Genomic DNA, 23815 nt, shown 5'->3' on the forward strand with positions numbered 1-23815 from the left:
ATTCCAAACCTCTCGGAGGCTCTTACCTTCTAAACAGGGACATCTGCTTTCTAATAAAATCAGTCAAAGGGAAGGAGAAAACTCGAAAGAGGTTCCTCCTTGTGCTCACGTGCGTGAACCCTACAACTCTCTCAGTCCTCAAAGAGAGGCCTCGAGAAGGAGACTTGCTGAAGCAAAGCCACAGGGGTCTCCGAGGTTCCCCTGGCCCTGCGCCTCTGTCCTGCCTGGCTGATGTCAGCATCTCTCTGTGAGGTCACCACCTCCCCACCACCTTTGACCAATAGGCTGAGGTCCTGAAAAAGGCCTTTGTGATGTCACAGCCACACCCACCTCGCCCCTGCAGTGCTACTGTCCTGCGGCTGCCAGTTTTTAACCCCACCTGACCCCCTGTTTGGATGTGAGAAAGGTTTGAAAATTCAGCTTTCAGGATAAAACCTGTTGAAACCTCAGCTGTGGTGCAACCACTCACCATCCCATCTGCAAAAAAGGAGAGAGAGCCGGATGGCGTCATAGTTAGTGGACTGGACTGGGATCAGGAGATGCAGATGTTAGTCCTAGCTCTGTCTCAGCTGTGCTGAATAGTCTTGGACAAGTCACCTGTCCCTGTTTTTCTATATGTAAAAGGGGGCTACTGCTACTTACCCACTCCCATACCTCACATAGGTACTGTGAGGGCTAGTTACCATCTCTGAAGTGCTTTGAATGTGTAAAGCTCCTTACAAGCGCTCACTTCTGTTGTTATTTTAAAAGAGAGAGAAAAATCCAGGAGAAGCAAGTGCAGCATGGGCAGCACCCATTTCCCCCATGCACCACAAGCCTAGTCTGGAGGGGCCTCCTGTAGGCGTGGCAAGGGCCGTCAGTCGCTGTGGCCCATTCAGGTGTTGGCTTTTTGGCTGAGATATCCAAGTGTGCCAGTCATGGCGGAGTTTTTGTGCAGCGAATACCTGTCCCCTAGGAACAGGATGAAGACCTGCATGCGTATGTCACACAGGCCACAGAAGAACCTAGTGCAGCTACCCACAATGACAAGCTAGGCTGGGATTGAATTTGTGAGCTGGCGTTAAGAGACCTAATAGGGTATTTCCCTAGTCCCACCACTCCCGCCGCTGATCTGGTTTCTCTTTCACAGTGTGTTTCTTTGCTCACACTTACAGTTGTGGGCTGTGCATTGGGGAGTTTGAGAGTTATTTTTTCTCCTTACTCAGTGAGCTGAATCTCAGGAGCTGGCTGATTGGCAGCATTTCTACTCCTGGTTCTTCTCATTTTGTCTCCCCCTCTCCCCCCACTACCCCATGCAATTCTATTTAAAATAATTAATTGTCATATTACATTATTCTTGACTAATTGCTTCCAGATGGTTCTATTTTTTTTCCTGTCTTCAACCAAAACTGTTATAGCCATCATTCAAATGGGACTGGCAATGACAGATACAAGTTAAAGATAGAAAAGACTTACTAGCTTGTGTCTAGTCCATCCCCCAGCTTAGCTAGTAAAGGGTTGTGATTCACTTCTGTATGTTCTTCTCTGCAGTGCTTTCTTTGAGTATGTCCTCAATATCCCAAGCTTTTGCTTTAAGGATCCCACCTTCCTTTGGAAATCATTCCATACTCTAATAGAAAGTTTTCCCTGCTATTCAGCCCATTGTACAGACATTTTCATCTGACTTTATAGAAGGTGGGCAAGTATCATTATCCCCAATGTACAGCTGAGAAAACTAAGGCATAGAAATTAAAGGAGCAGGCTGGAAAATAGAACTCATATCTCCTGTGATCCAGTTCCCAGATTTAGCCATTAGACAACTCTGCTTCCTCTTAAGTTTAGCCCATTATTCCTAGTTAGACCTCTGCTGTGTTTTGGATTTACAGGGATAGAGTGTGCCCCAGACCTCGCCCTTCTTGGCTGCACAGAGAGGTCAGAACTGTGTTGCAAGGGGTCAGGAGAGAATTTCCCTGTCACAGGCACAGCATAGGTCCATCATACGAAGTCCTACACTGCTCGGGGAGTGTGCTGGGGCAAATGGGGTGGAGTCGTAGCACAGAGCACTACACAGGATTCTGGCCTGCTCTGGGCAGCAGAACAACCCAAGGGGGGAAATGCTATATGTTAGAGCAACTCTTGGCTGCTTTCATTTACTCTGGGGGCCACACAGAACAACCCATAATCCTATGGGCATAAAGGTGGCTTAAAGTCACCCAGGGCCCTGTCTTCTCAGCCCCTATGAGACACACAACACAGAATAGCAGCCATAATACTTAAGAGTCCAGAAGAGAGAGCGTGAGTTTATTAAGAATGAGAGATTCAATTCAACTGTATTAAACAGAAACTGCATGAGCAAGCTGGTCCCACTCCACTCACCAAATCCTTCTAAGCAGGGTAGCAGGTTATATGAACATTGCAGTAGGAGAACAAACTCATTGGCATATCACATCCTGAGGGCATGATACCATCATTACAGAAGCAGTAGCCTTTTCAATATCAGCCTTTTCATGGCTCTCACATACATCACAGTCTCCTAGGAAACACCTCTGCACACATTTAGCTGTCTCCTACCTCACGCATAATGCTTGTTCAATAGTATTCACAGAACCAAACATCTGATAAAGGTTGGCCTTTTTTTTTTTGGTTCATGAATCAGTCTCATTAGCTAGAGATTGAATATTCATCAGCAGGACCTGATAGCAGTGATTGTGCATGTCTCCAAATTATTTTCATCCCCCTTTTTGCATGGTTTGAGCAGCAGTGAAATAGGAATTCACCAACCTTTCACGTTTGGCAAATGTTTTCACAAGTACCCAGCAACCACTGAAATTTTTGTGAATAGCAAGTAACACGATTCCGTGAATAGCTGGGAATCTTATCCAAGCTGCTTAATCACAAATAGAGTCATAAAAGCTCTGTTGTTATTCAGACAGCTCTACGCACATCATAGCTACAGAACTAGCCACCAATTTCAAGTGGTGGACTCTATTACTGCAGATGACGGGTGAGACAAAAAGAGCTTCTCAGATACTGGTTTGACTTGCCACTTAAGACTAGAAGCACTTGCCACTTACCACTTGCCACTAGAAGCCCTAGCCCAACACTTCCCTGCTTTGCACACTTAGCCCCATGCAAGTGGACGTAAAATGCTGTCAGATCAGCCTGGTATTGTTTTACACCCACTTCGCACTGATGTAAATAATGCAACAAGGAGCCAGGCCGTGAGGCCTCAGGCCCTTCTGACTTGCGACCCAGGTAAGCTGGATCTAGGAGTCACGGTGGGAGAATAAATATCAGGTCCCACCACGTCATTTTTGCAGTCCTTTTTGTGTTTGTAACCCCACATTGGAGATGGGGAAGCAGCTAAGGAAGAGGCTAAAATCCAATCATTTTCCAGAGCATTTCTTTCATTTTCAGTCCTTCCTCATGGGAGTGTGGGGGAAGTTTCTGATACTATTTGCTGCTGAGTGGAATGCATGTGGACAATGCAAACCTTAGGAAACAAGAGTCTGGTCAGCTGTCCTGGGAAAAACTTCATTTACAAAAGTGGGCAGCTGATTGCAAAAAAGGTCAATACACCACTATAAAAATGTACAAACAAATAAAAACCGCATCCCCACGTCTGTCCCACCACATGTGAAAGCAGCAGGATGTTCAGAGTTCTCGTGAAGAGCTTCCAGCGACTCACCAAAGGCCCAATACAACAGTGATGTTTATTACATAACAAAAGCACACAACTAACTGAGCTGCAGCAGATTAATCAACATGGAAACAGCTGCAACCACTAGAGGCAAGGTGGACTCCTGAAAAAGTGTGGTGTTGTGGCTTACAGTATCCTGGGATCCCATTCCTAGTCCATGAGTGGGGCTCCTAGGTGCTAGGATGATGATGATGATGGATAGCTCAAAGACAGAGGAGATAAAGATCAGGGCATTTATTATCCTAAACCACAAATGGTGAAAGGGGACCCCGCCACACAAAGCATGTGGAACAAGGGCAATAGATTAACACCAGCATTTGATAGCTATGTATTAGAGGTGGGACTGAAGTGGAGGAGGGGGGAAGGATCAACCCTCCACCTACACCTGGAACCTGGAGTATTTGGACCTGGATCAGAGCTTCTTAGCTCTAACCCATCTCTATAAAATAGACCAGAATCCTGGAACCAAGTCACCCTGAACCCTCATGAAATTCAGAACCACATCAGAACGTTGCAGCTCTGGCCTACCTGTACTATACACACACACACACACACACGGATAGGGGAGGTTAAGTTTAAACCCTAGGTCTATTGCACAACTCTAGGTTCCCAAGGGAATCTGCACCATGACCACGCTATGCTGTGCTATTCTGGCCTTTCTCCACTTCCCAGCAATGCCAGGAGGGTGGTTCTTTCAGAAGAGCCACCTTTGTTGAGACAATGAACTTGTTCCAAATCCCACTGAAGGCTGGAAGGTTGGAAAGACTCCCTTATGCTTCAGTGGGATTGGCTCATGCCCTATACTTCCCAACCCTTCTTGCATGGCTTCTGCCTTAAATAGAAGCAGGTGGAGAGCAAATGGCCACCAGCAGGATCTCCTCTAGCACTGCTGCCCCCTGCTCAGCACCAGTCACTATCTAACACTTCTATCAGTGACCTGGAGGGAAACATAAAATCATCACTGATAAAGTTTGCAGGTGACACAAAAATTAGGGGTGTGCTAAATAATGAAGAGGACAGGTCATTAGTGCAGACTAATGGGGCTCGCTTGGTAGTCTGGCTGCAAGCAAACAACATGTTTTAATACATCTAAATATAAATGTATACATCTAGGATCAAAGAATGCAGGCTGGGCTTACAGGACGGGGACTCTGTCCTGGGCAGCAGTGGCTCTGAAAAAGATTTGGGGGTTGTGGTGTGATGCTGTGGCCTAAAAGGCTAGTGCAATCCTCAGATGCATAAACAGGGGCATCTCGAGTAGGAGCAGAGAGGTTATTTTTCCTCAGTGTTTGGCACTGGTGCGACTACTGCTGGAATGCTGTGTCCAGCAACCGTATTAATTCTCTGTTTTCTGCAGTATGTACATTTTTTATACTGTGCCAGGGTGAGCGTTAAAAACAGGCTCTGTGGAATGCCGTCAAGCTGCACTGATGCTCTTCAGATGCTGCTAGAGCTGCAGCCGCCGTGTCTTTCTAAAGGAGAGCAGCAGGTAAAGTACTGACACTCCATCTAGTTCAGCAATGTGAGCTGGATGCCCCTTTGGGGATTCTCTCTCCGTGGCTCTCATACAAGCTACTGTTTTCACCTCCAAATGGAAAAGCAGATTCTCCCCCATTCCTGCCATTGAGATAAGGACATGGAAACAGAATGGGTATGTCTACACTGCAATCAAAACCCACAGGGCTGGCCCGTGCCAGCTGACTCAGGCTCACAGAGCTCTGGCTAAGGGGCTGTTTAACTGCAGTGTAGATGTTTGGGATCAGGTTGTAGCCCAGGATCTAGGACCCTCTGGGAGGGTCCCAGAGCTCAGGCTGCAGCCCAAGCTGGAACATCTACACCACAATTAATCAGCCCCTTAGCCTGAGCCTACCCCCCACCTCCCAGCCCCAGGCACTGGCCAGCTGTGGGCATCTAATTGCAGTGCTGGCATACCTAATGGTGCTCCAGGGCTGCCAAACAGAGGCAGGGATGGGGAGAAAACAATAAGAACACAGAATCCACATGGATTTTGCTTAGTTAAACCCAGGGCCTTTGCTGAGAATAGATTTAATCCTTTACAAGCCAAACTTAAAAACATATGGCTGTGCAAAGCACATATGTCAGACAACAGCCGCCTTTTCAGGTCTTTCCCTTAAAAAAGCTCATGAGATAGGACTGCAGTAACAGGTTAAATGCCTACAGGAGGCTGCCTCGGTTTCCACTGGTGTATGGATCGCATTCTCTCTTATCAAAGAAAAAGAAACAAACGATGGGAAAGATCACTGCACCTGAGGTCATCTGGCTTTGGGATTAATTTACAAATGATTATTTACACCTACTCCTCGGTGGCACTAGTGTGAAGGAAGAGGAGTGGGGATGTGGGGGGAACTTTACTCTGGAAAATAAGGCAGTTTAAACGGCGACTTGGGGAACTGGCCTTGTATTACTCTTACTCAATCTGCAGCCAGAAACAACCCCTACACTTAAAGCTCTGAACCTGGGCATGTTGCAGGAGGAGGCAATCCTGTTTCAAATGGGTAAGTGGCCACATTGCAGTAAGCCACCACACAGCTGGCACTTGGGCCCCGATTCAACAAAGCACTTATTATTTGTATGCCAGTGGCAACTGAAGGCCCAGGCTGTGATAAGGGCTCCATTGTGCTAGGGGCTGTACAAACACATAGTAAGAGAAAGTCCTTGGCTAGAAGAGCATCCAAGCTAAATACACATGACACACAATGGATGGAGGGGGACACAGAGGCACACCGAAGTTAATATGACCCAGCAGAGCAGCATCAGAACCAGGAACAGACCCGAGCTCTCCTGGGTTCCAACCCAGTCCCCATCCACTAGACCATACCCTGTCACTCAGAAAAAGCCACTCATGCTTAATCTTAACTCCTGCCTATTCGGCTGAGCACTTAAGCAGCTGCTTTAATTACAGTATATCAGTCTGAACATGGTACAGATCAAGTAGTACAACCCACGACAGTGGACGCAGTTATACCAGAATGTAGCTGCATGAACCAGTATAGCTTATTCCTGTACATTTATTAACGCAAGCTACACTAATATAAGCACATTTATGCCAGTATAATGGCACCCAATTTCAGCTCTGGTAGACATACTTGAGCTAGCTCTGATTGAGTGGGTGTGCTAAATATAGAAGCGTAGCTGCTGCGGGGCAGGCAGTGGGATGGGGTGGGCTAGCTGCCCTGAGTACAATCCCGTTCAAGACCCTAGATACTTACTTGGGCAGCTAATTCCTCCTACTGCCTGTATGCCATGGCTACACTTCTATTATTAGTGCTAGCTTGCTCAGAACTAGTGCACATATGTCTACCTAAGCTGGAAATTACACCTCTTGCTCGAGTATAGACATACCTTTTAGGACACATTCGCAAGGCAGCATGGAGGAAGCTTGTATTGCCATTGCTTATGCAGTACCTAAACTGTAGGAAAAGGAGTTAATTTTCCAGGTCTGTCAAGCTCCTATCTTCCAATAGCACTGAAATCATTTAGTCTTAAGGGGGAGCAGTGAGAATAGGAAAGGTTGAAGAAGGAGAACTCAATTTAGCCATATAGAACAGCTCATGTCCCCTTGAGTGTGGTGCAGTGACAGCCTAGGCAAAATTGCTAAGAACACCACTTGCCTTCTGGCATCTGACTGTAAAATTCCAATATATATTTAAAGAAGGGAAATACCAGCCCAAACAGGATTAACTGGCAATCCGTCAGCAGAACCAATAACTTGTTTGAATTTTTTTTTCTACTGGTAAAGGAGGAGGTACGGATGTCCACAATAGAAATAAGGTGAAGCTACTCGGATGAAAAACAAAAATAAATGTAGCTGCAAAATGAAGTGAAGAGGATGTCATTTGGCATGCCATGAAAACAGAAAGGGACTTAATACATCACAGCATGCCAAATGACATCCTCCTCACTTCATTTTGCAGCTACATTTATGGAATATATATTGTATGGAACATAGCCACCACCCCACTTTGCCCCGCTGCCACCCCAAGCTGCAGCATGCATCTGCACCCGCCAAGTATTCCAGCCTGAAAGGTCATGGAAGGATTATTTCCACCTTCCCTTTGATTTCAATTTCCTTCCTCAACAGTTTTAGTTCGAGGGATTCCATTTCTTTTGGCTGCTCTGAGATCTTGTATTTCAGGTGTCGCCAAAGCATGCCTGGATTTGTTGTGTCCTTTCTCGGGCTGGGAGGAAGTACCAAACTGCTAGTGCATGTGAATTAGTTTGTTTGATAGGCTGGTTTCTTTCTCTTTTTTTTTCTTTCTTTCCCACTCTCTCCTCTTTTTCTACATGTCTCTCTCTCTAAGTCATCCTAGCTGTGGCATTTCATACAGGTCTCTAGCAATGCATCCCATTACCTAACATGATAGGATTGGAAGGAGTAAGGCAGGATTAACTCGGTTAGCAATAATAATCTCAAAGTGGTTCACAAAGGAGGTCAGTACCATGGTTCCCATTTGATAGATGGGAGAAACTGAGGCACAAAGAAGTGATAATGACTTGACCCAGTTACCCAGAAGGCAAGTGGTAGAACCAAGACTAGAAGCCAGCTCTCCTTAGCCCCCCGCCAATACCTGGTTCACTTGACCACACTGTCTCCCGAAGCATCACACTAACCTCGACTATAATAACTTACGGCTGTAAATGTATAGGTCTAAACTACACAAGTATAAACACCTGTTGTATTTATTTAGTTGGAATATAAGGACCAAAGGTGAGAACATAACTTAGTTACTGTTTAATATTAAACAGGGTTAAATAAGGTTCAGGGGTTGGTATACAAAGGCATTCGCTTTTTAGGCACTATGGAAAACACACCATTAAAATCCTTTAACCCTTTTATTAAAGATAAAGAAAAGAAGGAAAAAAAAAGGTAAGGAATTTGAATTTTAAAGTGTCAAGTCAGGTTTTTAATTTTAATATTTTTGTTCCCTTTTTTTCTATTTGGAGATAGTGTTTAGAAGGAAAAACCGCCTTAGTGGGTCTCAGATATGGTAATAACTGTCCTTTTGGGGAAAAGAGAAGTTAGTTGAGATGGGCTGGAGCTGTTGTTATTGTTGCTGCTGTTGTTAAAATCCAATCCCACTTCATCCCTGATGATGTTTCGGATTCAGCAGGAGCCAGCAGGGGTGGTGAGGTCATCGGGGTCCCTCTCTCTGGCCCGGTCTGCTCAGGCTCATTTCTCAGGATGGAGAAAGTCCATAGTCCCAGGAGATTGGGGGGGCAGTCGTGATAGTGAAGCTTGCTCCACTAGCCAATTTTTTCCCCAAAGTCTCTTTCTTCAAGGACTGCAAAAGGGAGTAGTGGGTGGACTAGCCCATCCCCTTGTTATTTTATTTACCAATTAAGCCTTGTTTTTGACACATCAATGTCTGGTTCCACACATTTCTTGTGTACTAAGCATAATGTTAACACAGTCCTTGAGTTATATCAGTAGGCCCTCTTGTTTGGACTAATTCAGTTGTTCTAGCTCCCTTTCGTACCTTTGCCCATCAACATTTGTTATTATAGGTTATGGTGACATCTTATGAACTTCCACATACTTTTCTACAATTGAGCTCACAATTAGGATAAATTTGTAGGCCCTAGCATTACCACATACCTTTATGCCAGTATTACTATGTCCACGCTAGTTTCAAACTATATAGTTAAAGCCTGTGTGTTGACTAGCCCATTGAAAGTCTTGCTTTGACCAGACACTGTCATTCTGTACACCTTCCAAATGAAAGCATTGTAGTAAATATTATATGTCATCAGTATTTCTGTCACTCTGGGAGAAGTGGGCTGGGTGGGTTAATTGGCATTTCTATTCAAGATCTGATCTGATAATTTCCTAATGTAAACACAAACTATTTGATTTCTTAACCTATGTGAATAGATACATGGAATGTTCTTCCCAGTTATTGACATGCAAGTGTTTACCCCACCTTGTAGATGTGAACAATGTGTTATAGCACACACTTAGACAATAAAAGACAATGGCCTTCAGTTTTTCTATTCTCATTGTTAATAAGATGCCTTCCCCCGCATTGTGACAGGAAGCAGATACTAGTCAATCAGAATGTGAAAAGGACATTGACAATGTGATGTTTAATTCTCAGCTCTCCATCACTTTGGATACCCTCTTAGGCAGAAGCAATGTTTAGATTACAATTCTGTTATTTGCAGAGACAGACTTACAGAACTGCCCCCTGCATGTGGTAAATGGAGGAAATTTATGTAACTGTTTTCATATTAAAGGATCAGCTAATGCAAGTTATCCAAGGCCTTATCTTCCAGTTTGTCTTTGTACAATAGCATCTTGAATACCATCAATGAATAGTGGGGCCAGAGCCTGCTCCCAGGTAAGTCAGTGATAAAACTCCCATTGACAATGGAAGCAGGATGGGCCCATGCATTTGTTGCACATAGTAACTTCTGAAGCTCTGGATATTTATCTAAACTGAATATCTTGGGTGTTTCACCCATCACTAGACACCAAGTTTAATAACCTGTGAGAATTATTATGCTTCTTCCATAGGTGATTGGTAAAATGAGTCATCATCTTTCCACCCTGTTTTGAAACAAGGCCCAACTACCTCAGTTTTCACAGTTTTGTATATTATACATACCAACAAAAAGAGCATCAGAGAGCAGTACTCTAATGTCCTGGAGGCATTGGCTCTGTGTGACTGCCTATGACTCTGGAACAGCTAATGGAGAGAGACTTGGATTCTCACTCCCAGTGTTGAGACCCACATACAGCACTCACAGGAGCAGCGAGAGAGAGGAAGGAACAGAACAGAAACAGTAGGAAATACAATAAAAGGCAAAAGGAGAGAGAGAGCAATTCATTTTCCAAATAGGACAGTGCCCTTATCATATTACAGACATGAAAGAATACACAGAGAAATAACTTTCCATTCTTATTTTTCTGTGTAAGCAATTGCTGTCATTGCTACAGGGACGTGGTAGAAGTGTGATTGGAAAATCACGAGGGGAGGTGATACACTAAACAATCTGTTAGGACATGGTTTGCAAAGTGGGAAACATAACGGAATGAGACAACACTTTCTTGCTGAAGTCTGTGCAATCTGAGGGTGAAAGAAAGAGCATGATCTGAGAAAAGGATTGGGGGGGGGCGGGGGGAAAGGACAGTTTAACCAGTAGATTCACCAGCTGAGTATCCCTTCCTATACATGCAGGGAGTGGGTCTGATCACCTTCATGTAGGAACAGGAAGATTCTGGACTCAAACTCAGGGCCTGATTCTCCTCTGCATGACACCAATGTAAATCAGTAATACACTGGGTGCTGTACACTGAAGTCAATGGAGTCCCGCATGTGTAAAACTGATGTAAATGAAAACAGAATCAGGCCCTTAGCTCTTATAAGGAAACATTTAAGAAGTTAGGAATTGGGCCAACAATTAGGTACTATCTAGGGATTCAGACTGGCATTGCTGGAACTATGCATCATCCGGGGAGATTACACTATTATTATTTGTACTTGTAGTAGCACCTAGAGATGCTAGTCAGGGCCCTTTGTGCTAGGTACACATGTAGTGTAAAGACAGTCCCTATCCCACAGAGCTTATAGTTTAAGTACTTTCCGTTCAAGACATGGTCTATTTCAAGGTGAAATATCGTGTCTGAAGGAACTCTGTAGCTTTAACCATATTTTACTTTCAATTCTTTTCCCAGTTATTAAAGTGCAAGTTGAAGGTGTAGTATTCCTTATGGACACTTTACTTTTATTAGAGAAGGACATGTGCACACTGCCATCAAATCCAAAACCCCAGAGAAACAGTATCTGGTTGGTTATATTCCTAGTACTGGTAGCAGCCGGATTTTCATCTGCCAAGTATTCATAACAGATAGAGAAAATAAATTACTAACACAAATGCTAGCATTTCCATCATGCCACTACGCGTCCAACCCTGTGCAGTCACATGCCTCCTGGTATAACTGGTCTCTGTCAGAATCACCCCCATTCCCAAGGGATTTAAGTTGTTTGCTTTTTCCAGGCGAATGAGCACAGCCTTTGTTATTTATGTTGTGACATAGCACGTTACCCTCATGCCAGGCCAAGTTGGTAAATCATTACACTCCTGTTTGTTCCCTTAATGCTGTTCTTCCCTCTCCTTTCCCTGCCCTCTCCAAAAGGGACTCTGGGTCGCTCTTTGTTCTTTTGTTCCCTGTCCATGCTGTGCAATGAGATTCCAACAGGATGTCAAAACATATTTCTTATTCCAGATGAAGCCAAGGCCTGAGCCTCCCCTATGCCAGAGATTTTATAAATATTTGATTTGCAGCAGCTAATCTGTTAGCTGTAAAGCACAGAATGCTGTATAGCCGAGAACTGAACATAATCAGGGTGGGTGGGTGTGGTTGGAGCAACAGAGGCTGATCCTGCAGTCCCACACCAAGCAAAACTCCTATGAGTTCTGTCTGCTTTAGGTTTTCAAGATCCAAAGCTCAGCAAAGTCAGTGGGAGTCTTGCTTTTTATCAGACCCCATCTCCACAGCATCACACCACTAGTGATGAATTAGATGAGTAATCACCCTGCCCCCGATTCCTCCACAACGAATGTAAAAGGAGAGAATTTAATCACAAATACATTAAACTGTAAGTCCTTTGGGGCAAGGACCATGTCTTTGGGTATGTTTGTACAGCTCCTAGAACAATGGGACCCTGATCCTCTGAGCAATACCAAACTAGAAACTATTAATAATAATCATTCAATTTCTGACTAGTCCCAGAGTAACTCCACCTGTCCCACTCCCTAGAGTAGTCATTTACATCTATCCAAAGTGTTACCACATCTGAATCCACTGTGTTTATGGCTCTATAAATTAGCAAAATCTTGCTTTGACTTATAGTGAGTCAGTTTAGTCCAGACGTCACAGAAAGAGAACGCAGACAGAATGCAACCCAGATTTGATTTACACAGTAGCCCTTTCCTGATTACATCCACACTTAGCTAGAGAGTGGGCTGGATTCTGAGTTCATCTTGAACACTGATCAGCACTTCATGAGTAACCAGCAGATGCAGTGACAAATTTTATTGTCTGTATTCTGACCAGCTGCCGCAAAGCCCTGGACTAGTAATGAAAGAATCATTAGCTCAAGGAGCTAAAAAATGAAGACAGTTTATGGACAATTCTGAGTTTATTTAGCTTATGAATATTCATGGTCGGTCTGGACAATTTCACATTCATGCTTGGATAATGTAGATTTATGCTCACACACAAACAGTGACTTGTGAATATTTATAGGCTTACACCTGGACATTATCTGACAGAAGCATGAATATTAATGAATACATCATCTGAATGAAAGGAAAAGGGTCCCACCTGGAACCTGAACTATGGTCCTGAGAAGCTAATTTTCAGTGTCCATTGTGGCTTGCTGACAACATGTACAGCCAAAAACAGCCTGAACAAAAGAGCTACAGATATGGCACTGAATGACTCCATCGATTGATAAAGGGCTATGAAACTTTTCACATAGGGCTTGTCACAATTTTCCATCACAATTGCTTTTTGACAGAAAAGTGGGGGTTTGACACAACAAAAGCTTTATGAAAAGCATATGCTTGCCCTGGAAAATTTCAGTTTTCAGCTGAAAGTTTTCAGTTTTTTGATAAATAATCCAAATTGCCCCCTATATTTTTACTAGCTTTACTTTCAACTTTCCTTTACATTGGTGTGAAACCAATGCAGGTCCAGTATGCTTGAAAGACAATCGCCATCTAAAGGCTGTGTGGTGCCTGCCTTGGGTGACATGAGTTTGGTGGACTCAGTCCAGTGTTTGTTAGACAGATGTCCACACCACAAAACCCACCACCAGCACCATTAATACCAATGGACATTCTCCAGACCTTCCTTCAAAGAGCCTGGTGAAATCTTCTCCTGTCTGATGATCCCCTCTGTCCCCCTCCACTTGGCCTCTCCATCCACCCACCTCCTTTTGAGTCTCTTTTTGCAGGAGGAGGAGTTGAGGACAGAGAGGGCACTGATTTGCTGGTAAAGGAGGGAGGGGAGGAGTCTCAGATAACAGCCTTGCCCACTCTGACAGCCATCCAAAAGCCAGAGACTCCCTAACAGGGTGGCCGGATGAAGCAGATCTGGAGTGGGGATGAGAAACCAAGCAGGAAGGCCAGGAGCTAAGGAACCAGCTGGAAAGTTGGAGGGTAGGCAGATCCGCTCATCAGTCTTGGCAAAAGCATCAAAGACCAGATCAGCCACAGAGACTGAATTCCCTTCTCTCCCTAGAAGCATGTCAGGACTGGAGAATACTGGTAGGGCAGAGGGGTTGATGGGGGTGGGGGGGCTGTTTGGGCTGACACTGTTCATGCTATCCCTGTCTTATGGATAAATCCAGAACTTCTTGCCTGTCAGTCCAGCACCGGATTCATTCAAAGAAGAATTAAAGATACCCCTAGTGTTGCCCATACCATCTTATAGGAGATATATCAGACACAGTTCTCTCTATCACTACTGACAAGTCCAATGTCCTTGTGTGTGGACTCAAGGCTTAAAGTCTTGGCATTGTTTGGCCCTCTTCACTCTCCTTCTCCCCCTATATCCAGTCTCTAAACCTAGTCACTAATTCCCCTTCAGTTATCGTCAGCACAATCTGCCCTTTCCACTGCTCTCTAAGCTCTGATATGACACCTCATCCCCTTATTTGTATATGGAAAGCTAAAACTCCTCCTCTGTGCAAATTATCAGAGTTCTCTGGGATACAGGAATGGGGAAGGGGCCGCTTACAATAAGTAGCCAAATGGCAAACTTAGAGTAACGAGGATCACATGTACATGACAAATCCCTTGACCCATCAGTTTAAACCATTTTCTTCTCGGGCATAATTTGAGTTACCATCCAGCATTTGCCAGGAGTCAACATTGCAGCTTTCTAAGCCTTACTAGCCCCTACAAGAGCCAAAACACGATGCCTGAGACACGTCAGCTTGCCTTTGCCCATGCCCCGTTGTACTTCATCCTGTCTTTGAAAGTGATTCAACACAACACATAGCTCAGTGGAACCTTAAGTAACCCATTCTCCAGTATCCTGACGCTGTCCAACAAGTGTTTCCTATGGACCAAGATTGCTTCTATTAAGCTGCATGGCAGTTCCCTTGACCTAAATTCATTGAGGCAGTTGAAAGCTATGGGGGCATGTAAAAATACCTATGGGCCAGTAGATACCACTTCTTCCTGTCTGCCCTCATTATATCCAGGCATCTGGCACTTTCCTATTGAGACTGCCTTCCTCATAAAGGAAAGCACAGCTCCTGTCCCTCTTGGGATGGACAGATAGATTGCACATGCAGATAAGAGGGGTGGGGGGCCGGTTCAATGCTGTCCCAGCTGTAGCAATCAGATTGCCTTTACTCTCTTGTCTGTCCACATCAGGTCTCTGGCATGTCAGCCCATTTAAGCGCTGAACTCTGTAAGGTGATATCTTGACTGAAATGCAATCAGGCAGCCTGAAGAGCTACTGCCTAAAAGTTTCTGTTCCCAACCAGTGGCGAACAAATAGCCTTCATGTGCCCTCCTTTACACCTGCAATGGACTGTGGTCAGCATTTGTGACTGGCTACTAGGGATGGGTGACTAAGGACTGGCCTTGACATTTCCTGGCTCCAATGGGAAGTGCCAAAACACCATGAGAGAGGCTGTTCCAAACTAAAGAAACAGAAAGTGGGCTAGAGGCTGAACCTCTTAGGGGTAATTAATGTGTGAGAATATAGCACAACCATTTCACATGCAGAAAATGTCTGGAAGCACAGACACTGTGAATTGTGCAAAGGATGTTAGCTGCACTAGCTCATGACTGAAATCGTGTGTCATCTACTAGCGATGGGCCCATGCAAACTTTTCCCCACATGCTGTAGGGCTGGTATAACCTCCAACAGAGGCATTCTCAACTGAGTCAAATCAAACCAATGGTGAAAAAAATGCAGGAAAAAATCATCTACTCATTCTGTCCCTCTCTCAGTTTGCCCACTATCGTGATTTTTAATCACCAGTTTCACAATATTTAGCTTTAAAAAAAATCCCCAGCTCTGGAAGTCAGGTGATTATGTGAGAATCACAGTTTTCATTTACTTTTTTTTAACAATTCTAGCTCTCATGGTTGCAGGGAAGAGCTTGAGAACATGACTCTGAAAGGCTCAAGAACTGAAAAGACATGTAAAAAACCCCCCACCGGTTTCATTTTAAAACTGCCACGATTTTTAAGCAAATCTCATGACTGGAGGGGCTTGGCTGATGATTTTTGGCTGTTTGAGTTTGGCAATATGACTTCACTGAGAAACATTGTCCTTTAACCAGCATTTCCCCAGGTTTTGATCCTGACTGCTAGGAACACGGGCATCCCATACCAGATAATGGTCCAGGTAGTCCAGTTTCCCATGGCTGATAATGGCCATCATTAGATACTTCAGAGGAAAATGTAATGCCCCTCTCTGTCCCTCCACATAGGCAATTATACAATAACGGGTCTGTAGGAAAGTTTCTTCCTAACACCGAGCAGTTGGTAAACAAACAAACAAACAACATTATGAAGTCATTCTAGTGGCACTCATTTAATATCACTCTCCTCCAACTCTTTGTTTGTACGGTAACTAGCACAGATCTTGGTAGGGGCCTCTAGTTGCTATTTAATTACAAACAATTATAATTAATTAGTGGCTGATGTCCTGAAACATGAAGGATGCTATTAGTTATACAGTTTTACCCTATCCAGTAGGTGATATTCTTATTTTCACAGAAGTGTCTAAACATTTTTTAAGAAATCCTACTACTGTTCCTCAGATATTCTTGTTAACTGCTGGAATTAGCCTACCTTGCTTGTCACCATGAAAGGTTTTCCTCCTTTCCCCACCCCCTGCTGCTGGTGATGGCTTATCTTAAGTGATCACTCTCCTTACAGTGTGTATGATAAACCCATTGTTTCATGTTCTCTGTGTGTGTATATAAATCTCCCCTGTTTTTTCCACCAAATGCATCCGATGAAGTGAGCTGTAGCTCACGAAAGCTTATGCTCTAATAAATTTGTTAGTCTCTAAGGTGCCACAAGTACTCCTTTTCTTTTTGCGAATACAGACTAACACGGCTGCTACTCTGAAACCTGTAATAAATTTGTAAGTCTCTAAGGTGCCACAAGTACTCATTTTCTTACTGCTAAACTCTTTCCCTCTATAATACCTCATGGCGGAGAGTTCCACAGGTTTATTATATACTCTAAACTAAAAATATTTCCTTTGGCTATTTTAAAAGGTGCTGCTTTATAGTTTTGTGGGTAGCCCCTTCACTTCTGGGACATGAGTTATCAGGATGAAAATGTGCTCCATCTTCTCATCTCTGGATGCGATGGACTATATGTATCCTATTCCATAAAATCTCTTCCGTTGACAGCTTTCAGCCACTATCTTTTTGTGAGTCACTCTGGGTCGAATCCTCAACTTGATACAGTCTGAGGCTTTGCTGAAGCAGAGCAACACAGTTAACAGGCTGCCTTTGATTGTCCAATGCACTCATATTAGCTATGCAAATCACAGCGAACGGAGTATGTGGAATACAATGAACACAAAGCTCTCCTGCTGCTTTAATTCTAAGACCGTATCCTGGTGGTTTTCTATGTTTTTTTTATTATTTTTTAAATTCTTTTATACGCGTAGGAGAGAATTAGCAACATGACTGCAATAATTGTTGTATCCTTAGAAACAAGGGAGAGAACAAAAAAAAAAACCTGTCATATCTTTCAGAAGCCCAGAGAATTACAGAACATATAGCTTATTCCTCTCTAGCAATATTATTTCCCCTATCCCAAGGGCAGCCAAACTTTGCCCAACTAAAGGATCCCCAAGGGCATACCTACGGAAGTTTGAAACCATCTTCATCTTTAATAGGGCCTACAGAGACCATAAATTCCAGCATGTAATGATCTTTCTTCTTCAGAGAGGTTCCTAGCGACCAATGAGATAGGCACCTTAGTCTTAGATAGATGGAACATACCCTGCTCAAATCATGGAGGTCATAGTCACCACACACTACCCTCCATGGACACAGCAGCAGATTCTGTGCAGGACTCCCTGGGTTACATTTGACCATAGGTTGCCCTCTGGCCAACCCACCCTACAACTCTGTTGGGAATTGCAATACAACTCGGGGCTCTCAGTCTGCATGGTTTTGTCTATCTAGGTTCTGATCACCATACTATCTGAGCACTTTACACACAGCTAGGATGGCTTAAAAGCATTTTCCTTGCCATGGTACCTGCAACAAAGCAGCCTTAGTGGCCTCTGTTGATGGATTTATCCCTGACACAGCCCTGAGAGATCATTGTTATGCTGTATGATCCCCATTGTACAGACAAGGAACTGAAGCAGAGTGACTTTGTGACTTTGTCCTCACCCACAACTATTTCACATTTGGGGACAATATATACCTTCAAGTCAGTGGCACTGCTATGGGTACCCGCATGGCCCCACAGTATGCCAGCATTTTTATGGCTGACTTAGAACAACGCTTCCTTAACTCTCGTCCCCTAACACTCCTACTCTACTTGCGCTACATTGATGACATCTTCATCATCTGGACCCATGGAAAAGAAGCCCTTGAGGAATTCCACCAGGATTTCAACAATTTCCACCATCAGCCTCAGCCTAGACCAATCCACACAAGCGGTCCATTTCCTGGACACTACTGTGCTAATAAGCGATGGTCACATAAACACCACCCTATTCCAGAAACCTACTGACCACTATACTTACCTACATGCCTCCAGCTTCCATCCAGGACACACCACATGATCCATTGTCTACAGCCAAGCTCTAAGATACAACCGTATTTGCTCCAATCCCTCAGATAGAGACAAACACCTACAAGATCTCTATCAAGCATTCTTATAACTACAATACCCACCTGCTGAAGTGAAAAAACAGATTGACAGAGCCAGAAGAGTACCCAGAAGTCACCTACTACAGGACAGTCCCAACAAAGAAAAGAACAGAACGCCACTAGCTGTCACCTTCAGCCCCCAGTTAAAACCTCTCCAGCGCATCATCAAAGATTTACAACCTATCCTGAAAAATGATCCCTCACTCTCACAGATCTTGGGAGACAGACCAGTCCTCGCTTACAGACAGCCCCACAACTTGAAACAAATACTCTCCAGCAACCACACAACAAAAACACTAACCCAGAAACCTATCCTTGCAACAAAGCCCGATGCCAACTCTGTCCACATATCTATTCAAGTGACACCATCATAGGACCTAATCACATAAGCCATGCCATCAGGGGCTTGTTCACTTGCACATCTACCAACGTGATATATTCCATCATGTGCCAGCAATGCCACTCTGCCATGTACATTGGCCAAACCGGACAGTCTCTATGCAAAAGAATAAATGGCCACAAATCTGACATCAGGAATCATAACATTCAAAAACCGGAAGAAGAACACTTCAACCGCTCGGGCCACTCAGTAAAAGATTTAAAGGTGGCAATTTTGCAACAGAAAAGCTTCAAAAACAGACTCCAACGAGAAACTGCTGAGCTGGAATTAATATGCAAACTAGATACCATTAACTTGGGTTTGAATAGAGACTGGGAGTGGCTGGGTCATTACACATATTGAATCTATTTCCTTAAATTAAGTATCCTCACACCTTCTTGTCAACTGTCTAAATGGGCCATCCTGATTATCACTACAAAAGTTTTTTTCTCCTGCTGATAATAGCTCTTAACTAATTAGCCTCTCACCGTTTGTATGGTAACTTCCAATTTATCTGTATGTATATATATATCTTCTTACTATACGTTCCAGTCTATGCATCCAATGCAGTGAGCTGTAGCCCACAAAAGCTTATGCTCTAATAAAGTTGTTAGCCTCTAAGGTGCCATAAGTCCTCCTTTTCTTTATACCTTCTTCTAGAGAATTAAAAGACTTTCCATGCACATTAGTCTCAACAAGGCAAAGAACTGATTAGCGATAATCTCAGCTAAAATAAGCCTAGTGTTAGGAGAGATTTAGGCTACTTCTGCACCACAAGCTAGGCATCTGATTCCCAGCTTCTATAGACAAATTCCTGCTAGCTCTCATTTGAGCAGTGTAGCCACAGTGACATGGGCAGTTGCAGCAGCAGCCAAGGCTAGCTGCCCTGAGTACAAACCTGCCTGAATCCCACTGGTGTGTACTGGGGTGGCTAGCCCATGCCACTGCTTCCTGCTGCTTGTTCTATGGCAGCTGCACTACTATTTTTATGCCAGTTTGACGAGAGCTACCCCAAGTACGTCTCCATGAGCTGGAAGTTACACCCTGGCTTGTAGTGTAGTCGTAGCCTTAGGGGACCGGCTGCAGCCCTTTTAAACCTTTTGATAGCTACTAATTTTCCTGTTCTTTCTTTTCAAGGATTTGGCAGTGCTATTGCCCTATACACCCCTGCTATTCTTCAAGTTCCACAATCTTTTTGCTAGAAAGGGATTTATAACCAGCTACTTATATTAGCAGTTTCAGCAGAAGGGCCAAGAACTAAGTGGGCCAGGGAAACTGGACTGAACTCTCATTGATAGAAGTCATCCTTTCAGGTCACAGCTGAGGAACACGGACACCAGGTCTGGTCCAAAGTGCACTGAAATCAATGGGAAGGCTCCAATTGATTTCAGTCAGCTTTGAATCAGTGCTCAGTGGGTGGGAGATGTTTGTCCTCTGATGTTCATTCCGTGCGCATTCTGTGAATGAACAGAGGATAATACGGTGATTATGATGAAACAAGTACTCTGACAGACAGATGGACTTCAGTCTCCAAAGTGGTCAAGCCAGCATGTTTTGCGAGCACTAACTTCATGCACACCCCAAAGGAAAGGCAAAACGCTACATTTATTCAAGCACACAACAATACTGATGCAAGTCAGATTCACATACACCAAAAGGTCACTCCATAACTACAGCAAAATCTGTTCATCAATAGAGCTTCTGGTCCAAATTCTGCTCTCATTTGCCCCCCTGCACGTTTAGAGACTACAGGCTAACATTGCTCCTTCAGTGGATTTATACCAGTGCAAGAGAAGACAATCTGTTCCTCTAAAGTTCATCCAAATCCTTTCACTCACACAGTCAGGGTTTTATTTTTAGCTGAGCAGCAGCAGGTGAAAACAACAAAAACCTCATATTGCTCCATCCAGATGGCTACTCTGTTGCCTATAGTTTGGCTGATGGCACAGAGGGTCCGTGCCTGTGTTTCTGTCTCCCTTGCTTCCACCTTGTGTTCGCAAGAGCACTGCCTGAACAGAATCATCACTCAGCCCCACGAGCTCTACCTTAGCATGGAGACAATGCTGTGCAAAGGAAACTTGACCCTGCATGAACAGTCCTGGGCAGCATCCTTTCCTGGGGCACAATCTGCCATTGGCTGGTCTCTTCAATGGCAGGGAGAAGTGCCCCCCCCGCCCACTCTTTGCAAGTTGTCTCTGTCAAGCTGCCTACTGCTCCATTTGCAACAGATCTCTGCTTTTTGGCTTGGAAATCTGACCCACTTAGAAGGGCAAAGCAGTGGGGGGGGGGTGGACAGGAAAAGGGGAACCAGGATGCAGTTTGATCATTTTATCTGCATTGTCTGGGTGCCATCGGAATACGTTAACTCCTTCATTTATCATGGTGCTATCATTAGAAATCTCAATTATTTCTGAATGCCACACTGACAAAATGTTTAATTAGCTACTTCATTGCATTAATCATTTCTCGGAAACAAGGAAGAACTAAAGGCACCGGCGTGGGGCCCTATTATATTTTATAGACATGTACATGGGATGGAGGAAACTGTAATAAATGTCCCCATCATTTAGCGGAGATAAAGGTCAAACATGAGTGCAGCGTTCATATATCTTAAGCCATTCACAAGGAGCACAGACCTGCCCCCAGCACCTTTTATACAAGGGATGACTATAAGCAGCTTGAAAAACAACTCATAGAACCAGCTGACTTTTCACTTTCACAATTCAGAGTGATGTTGCTCTTGTACCGCAGGGGATAGATATGTGGTGTGGGATTGTGGCTCAGAGGAGATAACCATTAGGAACCTTTTATAGCAAGGTTCTCCAAGACTTTTCATTAATTTTAACTGCAGGCTCCATTTTGCTTTGCTTTATTAAATTAATCTTATGTTGGACTGAGAGTGTTAGGAGTTGCAAGGCCTGACTCATGACTCGCTAGAAGGGGTCAGTGACCACACTAGTGTAAAACTAACATGGCATGAGAGAGGAATGAAGCCTAATGGTCCCATTAACCTCAGAACAGGCACAGTTCCAGCAGCAGGAGTGCAAGCTTCCCATAGACCCTGCCCCACTGATGTGCTTGGAACTTGGGGCATCATCCCAAGAGCTACTTCAGTTTCCATGGTCCAGTTAGTGCTCAGCCTCACTACTAAGACAGCCAACAGGCATTAGAAATATGATAGATTGGATCTATCTGTCCATCTATTTATTATACTGTATCCATCCCTCTTTAATCAGGTTGCCCTCTGATTAAAACCTATTGCTTTAGCGGGGCAAATCACTAGATAATAGATGGTAAAGAACAATCCTGAATTGGCTGGATAGGAAGATGGATTAGATAGAATCAAAGATGGAAGGAAGGAAGGTGGATGAAACTGCAAGAGATCAGTATTCTTGAATGATGTGAGAAATAGATGCACTGATTAAAGTGGCAAAAGAAGACCGGCTTGAACAATAGTGAATCACTATAAAGAACTCTTTTGCGGCAAAAGCCGCTAGGAGGGTCTACAACAAACCATCAAGACTCTTTCAAATGGTTTCTCTGGCAGGCAAAATACCATTTTACCCAACCCTCGAGGTAGGTATTGCTGAAGACAGCATAATCTGAGCACAACAAATTCTAAGATGGATGTGAAAAAGGAAGAGGAGATCTATGTGTAAATCTCACCTTATCCAAATGAGGCTCTTCCTACAATCAAAGCTGAGGATGCAGTGTGGACACCAAAAAACCATAAAGCCTCTGAATTGGATACCGTACAAACAGAACTAATTAAAATGGATGGAGGTGCACTCATCCAGGCATACATAAGCTTGTCACTGTGATTTGGGAGGCTAGAAGATGACGGCTCAAGACTTGGACCCTGAATGTTCCTGTTCATAAAAAGGGGGACCCGGCCAGAGGTGCTGGAACAATTTTCACAGTGGGGTGCTGAAAGTGGAAACCATGTATTTGGATCACTATTACTACTTCAAGCCAAGGGGTGCTGCAGCACCCCTAGTTCCAGCACCTATGGACCCAGCTGCTTGTGGAAATTACCACCCAACCTCATTATTGATACTGCCCAGCATCCTGAACTGAATTGTGCCCAAGAGAGAGAGTGTGATAAGGCATTCTTCCACCACACTACCTCTGGGAAGGGTTAATATGGCTCAGAAGGGGTTAAGTAACCTGATAGGCCACACTTGAGCGAGAGTTAGGCTTGATAAGCAAGCATTGACTGAGCATGGAACCCAACTGGGCAGGAGCAGACAGGGCTGGTATAAGGTCAGGAAGGGATGGTAGAAGGGGGCTGCAGTGTGAAAGCCTGAAGTTACTCTGTGGATTTAGAGAGGGAAAGTAGGAAATCCGGGGGGGGGAGTAGAAGCCCTGGGGTCCTGGCCCTGCAGGAAGTGTTTGCCCAGAGGCATGGTGGAGAAAGAAGCCTGACAGATGTGTATAGGAAGCCGCCCAGGGAAATGGCAGCAGGGTCTTGCAATGGAGCATATCTTGGCTGCTGATTGTAAGGACCCTGGGCTGGAACTTGGAGTAGAGGGTGAACCCAGGTTCACCTACCAGCCACTGGGGAAGTGGCATTGTCTTTAATCTGAGAACTGTCGGGAACAGTACCTGTTCAGCCAGTCCAGTGAGACTTTGATACCCCACAAGGGGAAAACTATACTGACCTTTCTGGAGAGCCAAGCCACAAAGAGGGAGCACCCCCAGTCATTAAGAGGAAGCATTGTAGCTCCTGGAGTGTGAGAGGGGCCCCAGAGTAAACGAGGAACAGAAAGGGGCATCAGACCAGGCAGAGCTATTCCCCAGACAGGAGATGTTCCAGTGGTGAGCAGAGAACCTGTTACAGAGAGAACCTTCCGG

The sequence above is a fragment of the Dermochelys coriacea genome, chromosome 3, assembly GCF_009764565.3.
Source record: "Dermochelys coriacea isolate rDerCor1 chromosome 3, rDerCor1.pri.v4, whole genome shotgun sequence".
NCBI lineage: Eukaryota > Metazoa > Chordata > Testudines > Dermochelyidae > Dermochelys > Dermochelys coriacea.